Genomic DNA, 17,385 nt, shown 5'->3' on the forward strand with positions numbered 1-17,385 from the left:
ATAGTGTTTCCTTTTGTTGTTTTTTTAACAACAAATACTTGAATCATATGTTTTACACATATTACATCCATTTTTTAACACATTTAATATTTTAAATTTTTCAGAAGTTGTTACACAAAGCTGTAACAAATTATTTTACATTCTTTGTAGAACTTTACTAATATGTCACACAACCAAATAAAAAGTAAAAAACCCAAAATCAACGACGAAACCAATGTGGATCAGCAACAAGCTGGTCCCCCTGGCATGCCACAACTTACTGAAACTGAACAACAAAGACGAACTCGACTGATTCGTTCTAGAGAAACGTATAAACTTCAAAGAGCTTCTGAAACAAGTGAACAAAGAGAAATTCGCTTGAAAAAACAAAGGGAAAAAGATTATAGATATCGAAATTTAGAAACGCCGCAGCAAAGAGAATACCGACTGAGCATGCAAAGAATGCGAACACAAGAGACAAGAAATAATGAAACAACAGAGAGGAGAGAAGAGAGACTGAACAGGCAGAGAATTAGAGCTGAGCAAAGACGAGCTAGCGAGACAGCACAACAAAGAGAAGAGAGACTGAGTAGCCAAAGAATAAGAGATGAACGAAACCGAGGTGACGAGAATGTTGTGGAAATAAACAACATACTTGCTTTGCGAAATAGTCAATATAATTTACAGTGCAGAGCAAACTTACAGGGAAATGTTGGAAATTTGAATAAGCTATGTTCTCATTGTAAAGCAAAACTTTTTGTTGGAGAAACTGCACATTTTTGTTGCATGAATGGCAAGGTTAGATTGCCAAAGTTGCACAAGTTGCCACATGAACTCTATTATTTGTATGCTGATCAAGGTGAAGAAGCTCGCCACTTCAGAAGACACCTGAGACAATATAATAGCCTGTTTCAAATGACATCTTTTGGTTGCAAAGAAATCAAGCCACAACACGGATGGAATCCATCTATAGTTATTCAAGGGCAGATTCATCACTATATTGGATCATTATTACCTGAGCCAGACAATCAAGCTCAGTTTATTACGATATACTTTCTTGACAAAGAATATAGTATTGATGTTCGGATGAATATGTACCCGAACATTGAGTTACGTCGGAATATCATAGAAAATATTGAGTATATTCTAAGACGTGCTAATATCTACGTGACTGCATTTCAACAAACTAAGGACATGATATACAACATACCTAATGCAGTTATTGTTATAGATCCTACGAGGAAACCGATTAATGAGTATGAAAGGCGATACAATAATCAGATTTTTAATGAAGTAGGAATTATTATTCAAAATAACAATGAACAGCAAACAACATCACGCCACATAATATTGAGAGAAAAAGGTGGTCAGCTTCAAACAATATCGGAATATCATCGATCATATGATCCACTACAGTATGTACTGTTTTTCCCTGATGGTGAGGATGGCTGGCATCCCGAGATGACAATGACAAATAACCGGAAATTAACTGCTATGCGTTATTATGCCTACCACATTAAGATCCGTGATGATGAATTTAACCAAATATTAAGAGGTGGGAGATTGTTTCAGCAGTATGTTGTGGATATGGCAGGAAAATTGAAGTAGATCGTTTGAACTACATTAGATTGAATCAATCCTCTCTTAGATCTACAACATACAGAGGTTTTGTCGATGCGTTACATGATAATGATGATCTTAGTAACATAGGCAGAAAAGTTATTTTGTCATCAACATTTGTTGGTGGTCCACGATATATGATGGAAAGATGTCAAGATGCTATGATGTATGTTAGAAAATATGGGACTGCAACTTACTTCATCACAATGACATGCAATCCAAATTGGCCTGAGATTAAGGATAATCTCATTGAGAACCAATTTCCTCACGATCGACCAGACATAATTGCAAGAATTTTTGATTTAAAAAGAAAACTTTTCATTAAATATTTAACAGGAACACAAGGTCTGTTGGGTAATTGTATTGCCTACGTTATAAGTGTTGAATACCAGAAAAGAGGTTTACCACACCTACATTGCCTGCTATGGATGGAAGAAGAATCTAAACCCAGACCCCAGAATTATGATGATTTTGTTCAAGCTGAAATACCAAATAAAGTCGAACATCCAGAAGAACATGAATTGGTATTGACGCATATGATACATGGACCAAACTGCAACAGTACATCTCTGTGCTGGAAAAATGGGAGCTGTTCAAAGAGGTACCCAAAACCATATAGTGATGAAACAAGATGTGGATATGATTCCTACCCTATTTATAGGCGAAGGTCACCAGAAATGGGAGGTCATCAAGGCTATAAAGAAGGTAGAAATGAACCTATAACTTCCAAATGGGTTGTACCTTACAACATGACTCTCTTGAAGTTATTTAATTGTCACTTAAATGTAGAAATATGCACTTCTGTAAAATCCATTAAATATGTAATTAAATATACATTAAAGGGAAGCGATCAGGCAGTTTTCAGTGTAAGCAAAGACGAAATTAAGCAATACTTGACAGGAAGATATATTGGACCATCAGAAGCAGTTTCGATGATACTGGGATTTCCAATTCATGTTAGAGAACCTGCAGTTGTTCGTCTTCAGATACATCTCCCTGATCAACATATGATCTATATTCAAAGGACAATCAACAGAGACCTTAATAGAAATGCTTCTTGCACAACTCTAACAGAGTTTTTCAATATTTGCCAGAATGATGAATTTGCCAGAACACTCTATTACTCGGATGTCCCAAAATACTATGTGTGGCAAAATAAGAAATAGCAAAGAAGAAAAATGGGTAGAAGAATAGTTGACCACCCAGGAGTTTGTGAAGCAAATATTCTTGGTCGTATGTACACAGTCTCACCAAATAGTGGTGAATTGTACTTTTTGCGGCTACTACTTCACCATGTAAAAGGGCCTAATTCTTTTGAATCTCTGCGAACTGTAGCAGGTCATGTATGTCCATTATTTAAAACTGCTTGCAAAGAAAGAGGATTACTGCTTCATGACAACCACTGGATACAAACAATGGAGGATGCAGATAAAACGAGAATGCCAAGAGCGATAAGGGATCTGTTCATTGTGATACTTTTAAACACAGAATGTTCAAATCCTCTTGAGTTGTGGGAAAGATTTTCCAACTCCATGGCAATGGATTACTACAATGCAATGCAAATCCAAGTCAACAATCAGAACATGGTCAATAAAAATGCCATCAACAACACGTTGAGGTACATAAATGATAAACTTTGTGCTGCTGACAAATCACTGCAAGATTTTGGATTGCCTTTGCCTCAGAATTTACCTAATGTGATTCACATAAATAGAGCCATAATGGATGAGCAAAGTTACAATATAGCAGAGCAAATGACATATGAAAAGACACATCAACATTTATTAAATGACGAACAATCGATCATCTACAACTTTATACGCAGTTGCTTAAACACAGACTCTTCTTCATTGATTTTCATCGATGCTCCAGGAGGCACAGGAAAGACCTTCTTAATAAAACTTCTTCTTTCAAAAGTAAGGAGCTTAGGACAAATTGCACTGGCTGTAGCATCATCAGGTATTGCTGCAACATTGATGCCTGGTGGTCGCACTGCTCATTCCAGATTCAAGCTTCCTCTCAATGTAAGAGAAAATGATGTTTGTAATTTTGATAAACAATCAGAAACAGCCAACTTGATAAGGGCAGCAAAACTTATTATTTGGGACGAATGTCCAATGATAAGAAGGGAGAGTTTAGAGACGTTCGATAGGACTCTCAAGGATATATGTGGAAACAATGAAACATTCGGAGGGATATTGACGGTGTGCAGTGGTGACTTCAGGCAACTACTACCAGTCATAAAAAGAGGAAATGATGCTGACATTTACAATGCTTGCATCAAAGAGTCGTTTTTGTGGCGTAAATTTAAGAAATTTTATTTAAAACAAAACATGAGAGTTCAAGATGATGATGATGAATACTCTAAATTTATTATAAAGATTGGTGAAGACAAACTTGAAAAAAATGAAAATGGTGAGATTAAACTGCCTGAAGATTTGATAATCCGTGCAGATAATGTTGACCAATGCATTGAATACATTTATCCTTCGTTTGACAATCTAGAAATGTTTGCGGAAAATTGCATATTAGTACCATTTAATGATACAGTTAGAGCAATAAATCATAATTGTATTGAAAAATTTCCTGGACAAGTCAAAGAATATTTGTCATTTAATTCTGTTCTTGAAGGAACAGAAGCTACACATTACCCAACAGAATTTCTTGATTCGATAGAGTTATCAGGATTACCTCCACATAAACTTGAACTCAAGAAAGGAGCTCCAATCATATGTACGATGAATATTGATCCACCACGCTTATGTAATGGTACAAGACTAATAATAGAGGAGCTGTATAATAATTTGATTGTTGCTAAAATTATTGCATCACAGTTTGAAGGAGAAATCGTTTTAATTCCAAGATTGAAAATGGTCTTATCTGAAGGTGACAATATTCCGTTTGCCAGAGTCCAGTTTCCTATACAATTAGCATTTGCTATGACTATTCATAAGTCTCAAGGACAGACCTTACATAAAGTTTTAGTTTATCTAGACAAACCTGTCTTTCAACATGGTCAACTATATGTTGCACTCAGTAGAGTTAAGCGAAAGGAAAACATAAAAGTTTTTTTAAAACACTCAAATTGTACAAAAAATGTTGTAAATAGAAAAGTATTGTCTTAGTTTTAGTGACCTTATTATTAGCATATGAATACAATATTTATTTTCTGTACAATAAGTGCTTAAGCACCCGTGCTTTTCAGCGATACATATTCAATAAAATAAATTGATTAATATAATTAATCTGGATATAAGAGAGTTAGAACCTGATAAGAAGTCTCAATTAAGCAAAAAGATAACAAAAGTTTTCTTTAAAAAAAATTAATTGTACAAAAAATGTAAATAGAAAAGAATTGTCTTAATTTTATTGACCTTATTATTAACATACAAATTAAATATTTTACACAATGGGTACTGAATGTTTGCTTAAATTAAATGAAAAAAGTTACATTTTATTTTCATTTTCTATTTAAAAAGCCATTATTAACATGTGGAGAGTGTTTTTTTTATTATTCTGTACTTTCAACTAACAATTTCATTTAAAAGATGATATATCAAAATTTGAATTTAACTATAATAAGGATTATGATACCTGTTCAGTGCATATTTACCTATAAGTATGACCAACCACTTATAATTCAGTAACTGTAATTTAAAAAAAAATAACAATTATAATAAACAGAACGACTCATAGAAATCTATCTATATTCTTTTTTCATTTTAATATACTTTCATAGAAATGCTTCTGTTATGTAAAAAAAAACTATTTTCTTTATGCCACAAGTGTCACGCTCATACATGAATTCCATAGCTAATATAACGTACTGACCCAACGGGTCACGGGTGGTCTAGTATAATTATTAAACTCAGATGACCTTGTAACGATGTATGTAACCCACTTTCTGGTTTACGACATCCGGTTGCGCATGCGCGCATAAGCATTAACCCATAATAGCGTAAATAATCAACTGTTTTACTATGTACGTTTTTAGAGTCTCAATTGTTTGGGGTTTTTACGTTTAAATTATCCAAATAAACAATTGTTAATACTTTCTGCTTTCTTTTACATTGTTCATTTTCCCATAACAGCATAAATAAATAATCGACAATAAAATGTATTGTTTTACTGTGTACGTTTTTAGCGTCCCAATTGTTTGTTTATTGTTTTTTTTTTTCACGTTTAGATTATCCAAAGAAGCAATTGTTAATACTTTCTGCTTTTTTTTTTTACATTGTTCATTTCCATATTATCTTAATTAGTTCTACTGACCTTATTATTAACATAGAAATCAAATATTTGACCCAATGGGTCATGAATGTTTGTTTAAAATAAATGAAAAAAAGTTACATTTATTTTCAATTCCTATTTAAAAAGCCATTCTTAACATGGGGTGAGTGTTTTTAACTATTCTGTACTTTCAACTAACAATTTAATTAAAAACTATATATCCAAATTTGAATTTAACTTTAAGCATTATGGTATATGTTCAGTGCACATTTACCTATAAGTATGGCAAACTACTAATAATTCGATCGTTGTAAGTTTTTTTTTTCAAAAATAAACAATTATAAACAGAACGGCTCATAGAAATCTATCTATATTCTTTTTTCATTTTAATATACTTTCAAAGAAGTGTTTCTGTAATGTCACAAGAAACTAATTTCTTTACATCACAAGTGTCACGCTCATACATTAATTCCATAGCTAATATAACATACTGACCCAATGGGTCACGGGTAGTCTAGTATATATATATATATATATATATATATATATATATATATATATATATATATATATATATATATATTCCTACCCCCACCATATTCATGACTTTTTTTTGTTTATTTTAAATCGTATTTTCCTCGATTTAGCTTTGATAAGTGAGGAACGAAACCTGTTAGCTAACCTTTATTTTCATTTTTTATTTTTTAAATTCATTATGCTTTTTGGTCTGTATTTTGCCGTTATAAAATTCTGTACCCCCCGGAAAATTTTCATATATATATATATATATATATATATATATATATATATATATATATATATATATATATGTGTGTGTGTGTGTGTGTGTGTGTGTGTGTGTGTGTGTATTACACACGATCAGGACGACATCAGTACCGTCGGTTTCAAATCCAAACAAAAGAGACCTATAGTTGGTCTCCTATGCTAGACTCATCATCTTATCAGCGTCTATTTATACTGATGTTCTTCTGATCTTCTGTAATACATATAGAAATAAATAAATATCACGTCCTTATTTTTGAATTTTTCTTAATTATTTAACATTCCGACTGGGGTTCTCTTCTGCAAGTTTTAATTTACACTTGGATCCGAGCCAGAGGCCGGCAAGTGCTGTTTGTTGAAAAAAATCACCTGAATAAGGCTGTCAGAGTCTATTAAGAATCAAGTTTAGACTTAAGAAGAGAGATAAGTCACATGATAAAAAACGGTATGTCATTTGAATCAGCATAATATGATTTTTTGGACCGGCTCGATTCCATTGTTTAGTATTGGTTTCCCTTTTTAGAATCAGGTACTTATAGGAGAGACCACATGAAGGTTGCCAACATCTGTTAGTGAAAGTTCGAATTTAACACTTCAGGTCATCAGTTCATATCGATATCGACTTCACGACGACGACCACCAAGTTTTCTGGTGTGTATGGATGAAAGAAGATGAAAGAAACTAATGCTTGTTCTGAAAGACATGATCATTTTATGATAAACGTATGTGGTAAAATGAGCCTTACGTACAAATTAAATTTGTTTTTTTTTTCAAAAGTTTGTTTCAATAATCTGAAACTTAGTGATTAATTGATAAATTTTTAATAAGTAAGAAAAAGAATGCTATTAAAGAACTCATGATTTTAGAGTTTTGTTTGTTAACCAAAAGAAAAAAAAGGGAAAGTGTCAAAAAGAGACGTGATAACAATTATAAGTAAAATACAGTGTTTTTTCCATCTTAAAAACTTATGAACTTACCTATTGAAGAGCAATTTCCACATTTGATTCATTTTTTTTGTTGTACGTTTTCTCAATTTCCTTTTTTTTTTTGTAATTTTTTAATGTACCTTTTTTTTGTAATTTTTTAATGTACCTTCTTTTCTTTCTCTTCTTTCTTGGCTGTTCTTTTTCTCGCCTCCCTCTGTCTCCCCACAAGGGAAAAGTTAGCCACAAAATTGGGTTTTAATATGAAGAATATCCTGCTCCCCAAAAGAAGCACTAGGACAAGTATGGCATTTTTATTTTAGATTGAAGGCTTGTCGTGTTTTATATTTTGGTTTATCACTTCGTCGTTCTTTAATTTTTGTTTTCTAATGAAATCCTCTTTCTCTCTTCTCTTTGCATTTTTTAAATTATTTTTTTTTGTCTCTTTTTTAAATTTTATGAGCAAATATTTTTTCTCTACTTTTTTATATTGTTTATCTTGTTGTTTTTTAATCTTTTTTCTTTTTATTTTCTTTATTCTTTTATTTCCCTACAATATGTACATTCTTCCTTTTCTTTCCTTGTCGCTTTATACAACTATGTTTGTAATTTTTTTGTTGCGAAGTCAATTCATTCTCCGTCTTTCTTACTAGTTCTTTTCTTTTTCTTCTTTTCCCTCACTTCAACAATTTGTGTCCGTTCCGAAACCTAATTTTGTTAATCTTCCCTTTTCGTTGTATCTTTTAAGTTTATCTGTAGATTTTGTTTTCTTCCCATTTTACTTGAATTCTTTCACATTTAGCCATTCTTTTCTTTCCTCTTCCTCAAAGAGTTTTTCTGTTTTACTTTTTCAGTAGAAACCCTTTGTTTCTTCCCTTTTTTAACAACAATAACAAAAAAAAAGATAAATTTGTTTTTCGTTCCTTGTTCTTTTTTTTCTTTTAAATATATCTTCTCTTTCTAAATATTTCCAAGTTTTATTCCACTGTTTTGCTGTCTATCGCGTCTAAAGAAAAGATGCTGCCGGCACCGGTGCTTTTTCTTCCGTTTTAAACCTGCACATCTACCAACGCATGCCTACAAGTAGGTGCAAGATATAGCTCTGCTGTTGGGATTGGATTTTATGCAATCAGTGGCATTTGATAACTAAAACACAGATTTCCTGATGACCAGAGATTGATAATACCAAACTATACATCGAGAAGTCCTTAAGATTCTTTCTTTTTCTACTCATCTGAAATGCTTGCATCTTCTCTTTCTTATCATTAAGAAGGAAAAGAAGCCGGAACTACTTAACGTGATTCTGCAAAAAGAAGTACGAGAAATGCCAATGAAGACAATTAATCAACCGAACACAAATCTAGTATTATCTTGAAAAACCATTTTCATTCGTTTTTAGTTATTTTATTTTATTTTATTTTTTTTTTGCTTGATATCCAATATTAATTGAAAAAGACTTGTTTTTCTCATTATCAGTTATTCCGTGATTCTGTTATTTTATTATTCTGTTATTTCGTCATTCATTTGATTTTCTCCAAATTGATCCAGTTTTTTTCATGAAATTTTGCATGACGTTATATAACCATGAACATGGGAAAGTGACTGAATCAAAACTTCGGAAAATTAAAAATACTAAAATGATGAAAATAGTTTTTTTGTTTTTTTTGCAAATATGAAACATCCTCTTTATTAGTATTTGTTCAAAATCTATTTCTTTATGATGAATAGTTATTTACATGAAAGAATTATTGGTGATTTGGATTGTTCAGATTATTCAGACTACTGCTATCGTTATAACGTTAATGGGATTAAGTCAAAATTATAAAAAAAAGAACAGTACAAAATAAGACATCTTAAAGAAGCAGCGCATACATTGGACAACTGTCTCCTAAGTTGACCTAGTATAGAGTTTAACGCAATAGAGGAATCATCTATTATATACAGGGCAGTTGTCTGCGTGTTTGTATGCTTGTATGTCCAGTTAAAACTTCAAAAATACACAGCAGTCTCCTACAAAGTTGGTATTTTTTTAAATCAGTGTAACTCTGGGAAAATAATATCTAAAATTTAGAAAAAATAATTTTATTTTTTGGAATTTAAATGGTTATTTGTATCACTAAGTATTATTAAAAATTAAAACGGATTTTTCATATTATCATGTATCCAGGAAATGAGTCAGCATTTTTTCAGTTTGAAAGACTAACACCAGATTTAATTTATCGTTTCTTAACCTCTTGATATTTCTCTATAATGAAAGGAAAGAGTAATCTACTTTTAGTAATGGTCTAGATACATCCTTAATTTTATTTGGCGCTTTTAGTAGCGCTCTGAAAGCCTCCTCTTAAATTTTATTTTTCATTCCTTACATAAAAAAAAGATTCTCTTAGGGTGGTGGAAATTAACACTATTTAACATCTATTTTATTTTTATGATCCTGGGTAACGCCGGGTAGCTCTCGATGACTCCGTTTACTCTCGAAAGACAAAGGATACACCCTGTAGAGGCAGCTGCACATGTAATTTTGTGGCAAGAGTTGCGCAATTCCCAACCACACCTCTCCTGATTGGCACTGTTCGAGTCCAGTGGCAAGGAGAAGACCAGGATGACTGGAAACAATACCGAGATAAGCAGAGTGCACATACATCACCTGGAAGTCTCAAATGGTCACTCAACTGGTACTGGCCGGGCTCATCGTTGCTTAACTTTGGTGATCTGACAGCAACTGGTGTCAAACGTGATTATGCAATATGGATAGCTCGGTTAGTTAATTATAAATAATAGTTGAGAATGCCATTATATATATATATATATATATATATATATATATATATATATATATATATATATATATATATATATATATAAAGTGAACGTGTCTGTCTGTCTGTCTGTCTGTGTACATTTCCCTACGCAATAACTCTGTCAATTTTTAGTCTATAGACTCGAAATTTGAAATACCGGGTACTGAGATTTGGAAAAATCGATGTGACGGGGGTCAGCCAGAAATGTGGCTGTTAAGGGGTCAAATTTCAACGATTTGACCTTTAAGAACTCTACCAAACTCCTCCGATAACTTTGGGTCTAGACACTTGAAATTTTAGATATAGGTTCCTTGAATCTGGGTCTAACTTAATAAAGTGATTTGAGCCCGAAACAATAAATTTTAAGGGGTCATAATAGGGGTCAAAGTTTTAAAAAATTAACCATTTTTTTGTTTTTTTGCTTTTTTTGCACAGCATACACCTCCAAACACCCGAGCAACGCCGGGCACCCCTGCTAGTATATATATATATATATATATATATATATATATATATATTACGGTTAAGATTGGCTGCGAGGTTTGTTCCTTGCGCTAAAGTAGTCAGAGACGGCTTCGTTTTCAGGTTTGAATCTCCCGATTGGCAGTAATCATGTCACCGTGTACCGATGATTCCTGAAAGGATGAAACACTAGTGTCTGTAGGTATTAAAGGTTATTTTTGTAATAATTATATATATATATATATATATATATATATATATATATATATATACATATACATATATATATATATATATATATATATGCAGCAAATCATTATTCAAGCATATCTGGTTATAGACAACAGACTTTTTGTTTTTCTTAACTTTTCTGGTAAATTTCTCGATTTGACAAGTAATTCTTTTAATATCTACTGGTAAATTATGTTTTTTGAGATCGGATGATATGGTAATTTTTTCTCGAGCACCTTCGCTCACTTCATCGTCATCAGGAGTAGTATTTTTTGTTGTTGTTGAAGTGGTCTTGTTCGGTTGTTTTTATATAAATATTTCTTCTAAGTTGTTTGGTAGAGAGAGAAGGATGAGGAAGGCTGGTGGTTGAGTCTATTAATTATATATACTCATAGACATTACCTCTATGCTCTTTTTTTTTGGGGGGGGGGTGCATGGATAGTGTAGTATCTGTTGTCATGAGACTATCTTATGACAACATTCTCCAGGGTCGGTAGTGAAGTATGTAAGCGTTCCTAATGATAGCATTATTACAGACATTAACTCTAAATTTAGGGAGGGGGGGTTAGAGGTAGTGTAGTATCTGTTGTTATGATACAATCCTCACAGGCATTACCTACTTTTTTTGTGGGGATTAGTACAGTATATGTACAGCTGCATAAGTAAATATGAAAGGCGTGATTCTGAAGATTATGATCATAATCTCTGGCTGATCACGTGACTCGTGTAAAGATAATGCTGATCATGTGACTCATGTAAAGATAATGCTTATTCTGCAAGAAAAACCTTTTCTTATTTGTAGATATTTTCATAACGTATGCATTTTCGTTTTTTATTTATTTTATTTTGTTTTTCTTTCTAAATGCTATTTCTAGCTACACTCCATCCATTGTTATTTGCCTCTGCAGTATAGCTACGACACTCATGCCTGCGGTTGCAACAAATCACTCAATAGTTTACATTCAAAACAATCTTTGTTTGCAATAATGACGATTCTTCTACAACTGCAGAGAATTTCTCCTTAGGCTCATAGCTGACATTTTAGATTGGCTAGAGATAACCGATCCCTGAAACCAGTGCAAGTAGGGAGGGGAAGAGGTGGACGTTGCCATTGGCTGCATTAGAAATGGAATAATGATGCCAGGTAAACCGAGAAAAGAAATAAAAACATGTTGGTAGGAAACCACTGATTTTGTTGCATTTGATTAGAAAAATCTAACCCATTTATTATTTTCATGTGCAAAAATACCGTAATCCCAACGATGACAAGATTGTGGGCATCGTCCGGGAATTTTTTCTTTATAAGGACTCCATAAAGAGAGGCAGAGCAGGAAAGTATAATGTCAACATGTCTGTAATAGAGACCTTAACGAGAAAATCTCAATTAGTAAGAATAATGTTGATAAGAATGGTTGATAACAATATCTTTGAAAAAGATGTATTAGACGACCTCGTGCTAAACTAAGATAGACTTTCACATGTTCAAATTGAGCTTGAGAGAGCCAAGATCGAGATGAACAGAGAAATAGAAATGGAAAATTATATTCTTCATACAGCTTCCTGAGATATTTACCTGGCTGTGTGTACATAGTCAGATCTAGTAGCGGCTAGGGCAGGTTTCAATTTGTCTTTCTCATGGTAAGGCTTGATCATATTTATGTGGCACATCTGTATGGACTTGTAACAGCCAGGCATACTTACAATGTAATTGAGGTCGCTGGCTTTTCATGCAATCTTGTATGAACCAGGGAATCTGGATTTTAGAGGTTGACCATGTATGGGTAACAAAACTAAGACCTTGTCCCTGACTTCAAAGGTTTGAGTGATGGTGTTCCAATCATACCTCTTCTTTATCTTGCCTTGGACCGATTTGAGCTTTTCTTGAGCTATATCACTCTTGCAATCACGTGATACATAATCAAGCAGAGATTTATTTTTGCAACTCTCCTGCATCCATTTATCATGGACTATACACTAAATGGCTGAAAACGAACTCACATGGGCTTAATCCCAGTGACTCTTGGGTAACATCTCGTGTTGCAAACATTAAGAATTGGAGGCCTTTGTCCTAGTCACTGTAATGATCAATCAATATGTCCGATTTATGTTTTTCAAGGCAGAATGGAACCGTTCAAGAGTTCCCTGAGATTAGGCATGGTATGCATTGGATTTTATGATCATGATACCCAAGCTGCTCATGGCCTACTGGAATATTTTGAGCATAAACTTTAATCCTTGCTTGGATATCACTACCTTCAGCACTTCTGTTTTCTGCATCCTTCCTCCTTGCTGAGCAATTCACTGCTATGCTGGGACCAGTGCTAGCCGTCCTTCTAAGGTTAGTGTCACTTCCACCGGCAAAAGGGTCATTTAACCTGTTTTTGCCCTATGTTTATGCATCAATGTATATTCGTCCATGAGGGTTTCCATGTCATACGCTGTGTTCAGATTAAGATAAACTTTGAGATCATCCTGTGCACATCGCTTGAACTCTTCCATCAGTATAAGTTGTCTTAGTCTCTCGTGGCCTGTTCCCACGTTCTTAGCTGCACACCATCTGACAAAGTAGGTTTCTTTCTGATGGAAGTATATCTATTTGTCATTTTTCTTATTACCTCTAAACTTTTGTCAGTACGCATCTAGAACTATCTCATAACATTACAAGCGCAATCCTTTGCTGATAGAGACATATATATATATATATATATATATATATATATATATATATATAGTAATGTGATTGATAATTTAAAATTTAAAAATCAAATTATAATTAAATTTAAAATCCGTTTCATAAGAAGGAACAAACGATCGTACAAATAATTGATTTTGTTGTTGTTCCTTCTTATGAAACGGATTTTTAATTTAATTATAATTTGATTTTTAAATTTTAAATTATCAATCACATTACTAAATATTAAATTAGCTCTAGGATATTTACCTATCGAGCTTATTATATATCTAAATTACAACGAGCACTTTTTCTTTCCTGTATTTTAATTAAACTAGTAATTTCATTATTACATTAAAATACACTCAGCTCTTTAGACTATTGTTCTAATCTCCTTTAAATTTATATATATATATATACTATTTCTGACCTTTTTATTACTGTTTGTAACAATAAGGTCCAGATCTTGAGGGGCCAGTCCAGGCTTGAGGCGATCTTCTTAAAGTGATTGAAATATTGTTCATATCATCCTCATTAAATGCTGGTACAAGTCTGATCTGTTTAGCAAAATCAAACTCATTTCGCCTATCATTATGCAGCGTTCTCCTATCTTTGATTTCTTGAGGTCTTTGTTCCATTCTCGCCTTTTCCAACTCTGTTCCAGCCTTTTCATTTCTATTTCTCTGTTCACTTTGATCTTGGTTCTCTCAAGCTCACTCAAGTTTTTAATTTTGGATGTTATTTTCACGTTTCGATTGATATAACCTCCGAACCTCTTCAGAGGCATTTTGTCAATCTGTGCAGTCAGCACCAACCCTATTCAGGGTTTTACCGGCTTCCTCCTTCAGAGGAAGTTTCATGGGAGTATGAAATTCACAAGCGGTCCCCAGTCGCATGTATATCTCCGTTTGGGGAGATAACGACGTTAGGTTTTTGCAACTTTTTGCAGGGAGGTGTCCATACAGCACATGGACTTCCCAAATTGGTCACCCATTTTAGTAATGACCAGGCTAAACATTGCTTAACTTTGGTGATCTGACGGGAACCAGTGTGTCAACGTGATTATGCCGTACATTTTTGTCAAACTCAGAAATCTCTATATTAAACTTAAGAATCTATATAGAATTTTGAAGTTAACCCTTTATTAAATCCATGAGGTCGATTGTTCTCGTTCTGTCAGCTAAGACTAGATAAAAGTCTTAAGTATTTTTAAAAAAAATATTTTTATTAAGTATTTATTTCGTATTTATTGCTTGTAGTGAGTATTGGACCATCAACGTCTAGAACATTGTTACTTAGAACTGATTGTTACTTCAACACTTTTTGTAATTTTGTTCTTTCCAACTGTTACATTTATCAAAATACTATTTTTTTCTCTATTGACTTACTGTCCAAGCAAGGGATAATATAGCAATCATAAATGATGACTTCTTTTCTCTCTCGGAGAACTGTGCCTATGATGTGATTTGGTCACACTCTGACCAATCAGCTTTTAGAGCGCTTTTATTTGTTCCCTGAAGAACTATCTCTAACTAACCACTGGAAGAAAAGTGTCGACCGAATTTTCTCTTCATTTCTTCACGTGGACACTGTCTAACTTTCTTCAACCTACACCAAACGGTGTAAATAATTAAATAAAATCTTTCGTTGTTGTTATAAAAAATGTTTTTTTTTTTCTTTTGTATAGCAATTTTGTTACTTATAAATTGTATTATTAGGCTTTACACTTTCTGCTAAGACTAGCATATATCCACCATGTAGCATATCGGATGAGAGAATTTGATCTGTAAATTTCATTAATTATTTTTGAATATTTGAGTCGAGAAGATGCTTTAAAAAGGGAGATCCTGGAAGAGGCTTAACAAACAATGAATAATGATAAAATACAAAAGAATGCGATGATATCCATGTATTTGAAATTGAAAATAAAAATCTTTTATAAACATGAACGATTTTTAAAAAGAAAAAGTAAAGAAGTATCTGACTCTGTGTGAAGATTTATCCTAAAATGAAGTATTGCCGTCGTATCTGTGGAAGTGCTACTCAAAGTCTTTTTTCTTGTCTTGATAATGTAGAGAATCTGGTGGGGCACAATCTCTTCCCATCCCTACAGCTTTACTTTTACATAGAAGGAATATTGTTAGCCTCTATCACTATGTTGATGGTAGGTACTCGACTGAGCTCCAATCCTTGGTCAGTGTGTAAAACATTTAGAGCAAGAACTCGTCTGGCTTTAATCACAATAAAAAAATTTTCATTTTTCTGAAACAAGATACCATAGGTTTACTTCCTAACTGACTACAACATGATCGTATTCAAGTCTAATGTAAATAAATATGTGTCGAACTATTCTCTTGGAAAATCCAGTTCTCTAAAGTAATCTCCTGCGCATTCCATCTGCTGCTTTCAATCCTTCTATGACAACTATCATCATCCAGCCATCAGTCCTTTTAATTCTTATTCTTAAGTGGTCCTAGATCTTGATCAACAATGACCCATTAGTAAAATTTCAAAAATAAAAAAAACAAAAACAAATTGATGGCCGACCTCAATAAACATAATCATTCTTTATCAAGAAAGTAATTATTAGAAAAAGTATATATGTGATACTAGGGATTGTCCATCTTCTCACAGCCAGAAAACAATGGGAGAAAATGATTCAGCAAAGCACATGAAGGTGATTGGAAATAAGACGGATAGTCAGCTGGCAGTGGCAGAAAGACGAGATGTTTAGGATTTTCCAGTCATGAGTTAATATATGTAGGATTCAGAGTTAGTTTACAGGAGCTGACAAGTTTGAAGCAGTTTGTCAGAGCAGATTGAGCAAGTAGATCAAAAGATAAACTGATTAGCTAACCAATAAAGATGCCTTGACACACAGCTATTGGGGGTTCTTTATCCCACACTCAGACACACGATATATTGGTGTCGTGTTTTCTCCAGTGAATTTCTGTTGTTTTATACTTTTTATACCTGTAAACTAGTGATCGTACTCTCAGTGATCACCAAGCAATTGTCAGGAGGGACATGTATGGTCTTGCATACATATATTTTTTTAAATAATTGGAGAAGTTCATAAATATAATTTCTAAAGAGGAACAAATTTGCATGCATGAATTTGTTGAAAATGGAAGGATTTGGTAAACCTAATAATGCTGGAGGAGAAAAATTTCACCTGCTACAATTTTTTCATAGAGAGGATAAGTCAGTCATATGTAGCCTTTTCTCATCAAATATCGATTTCTTAACAATGACAGAAAACCCTGGCACCCGGTTTTTGTTCTTTTAAAGACTCTGCTTCCAATTTGCTGGAAAGGTTTCTTCCTCATCTGTTAATCTATTTGGACTAACAAGGTTACACTAAAATCAGCAGTCAATGCTTCTTTTTTATTTTTAGATCGCTTTTTGAATTTCTTGGTGCTTGTGTCTGGAAAGTTTGTATTTGATTTTTTAAAAAAGATGTTTCCATCTAGATTTTTATTCCAGCCACAAAAGTGTTAGTAGTCATGCAAGGATTTTGAAATTGTCAACATTCAATAACTTCTTGCTTTTACTATTATCTATGACTTTTTCTTCGTTTTCTTCCTACTTTTTCAATTTTTAAAAAACCTTTTGATGTTCTTCAGCCAAAAATCAGTTTGTGTTTTTCTTTAAAAATAAAGATTAACTTTAAATGAATAAACAC

The sequence above is a fragment of the Euprymna scolopes genome, chromosome 3 (assembly GCF_053919585.1).
Source record: "Euprymna scolopes isolate OS-2025 chromosome 3, ASM5391958v1, whole genome shotgun sequence".
NCBI classification, from domain to species: domain Eukaryota; kingdom Metazoa; phylum Mollusca; class Cephalopoda; order Sepiida; family Sepiolidae; genus Euprymna; species Euprymna scolopes.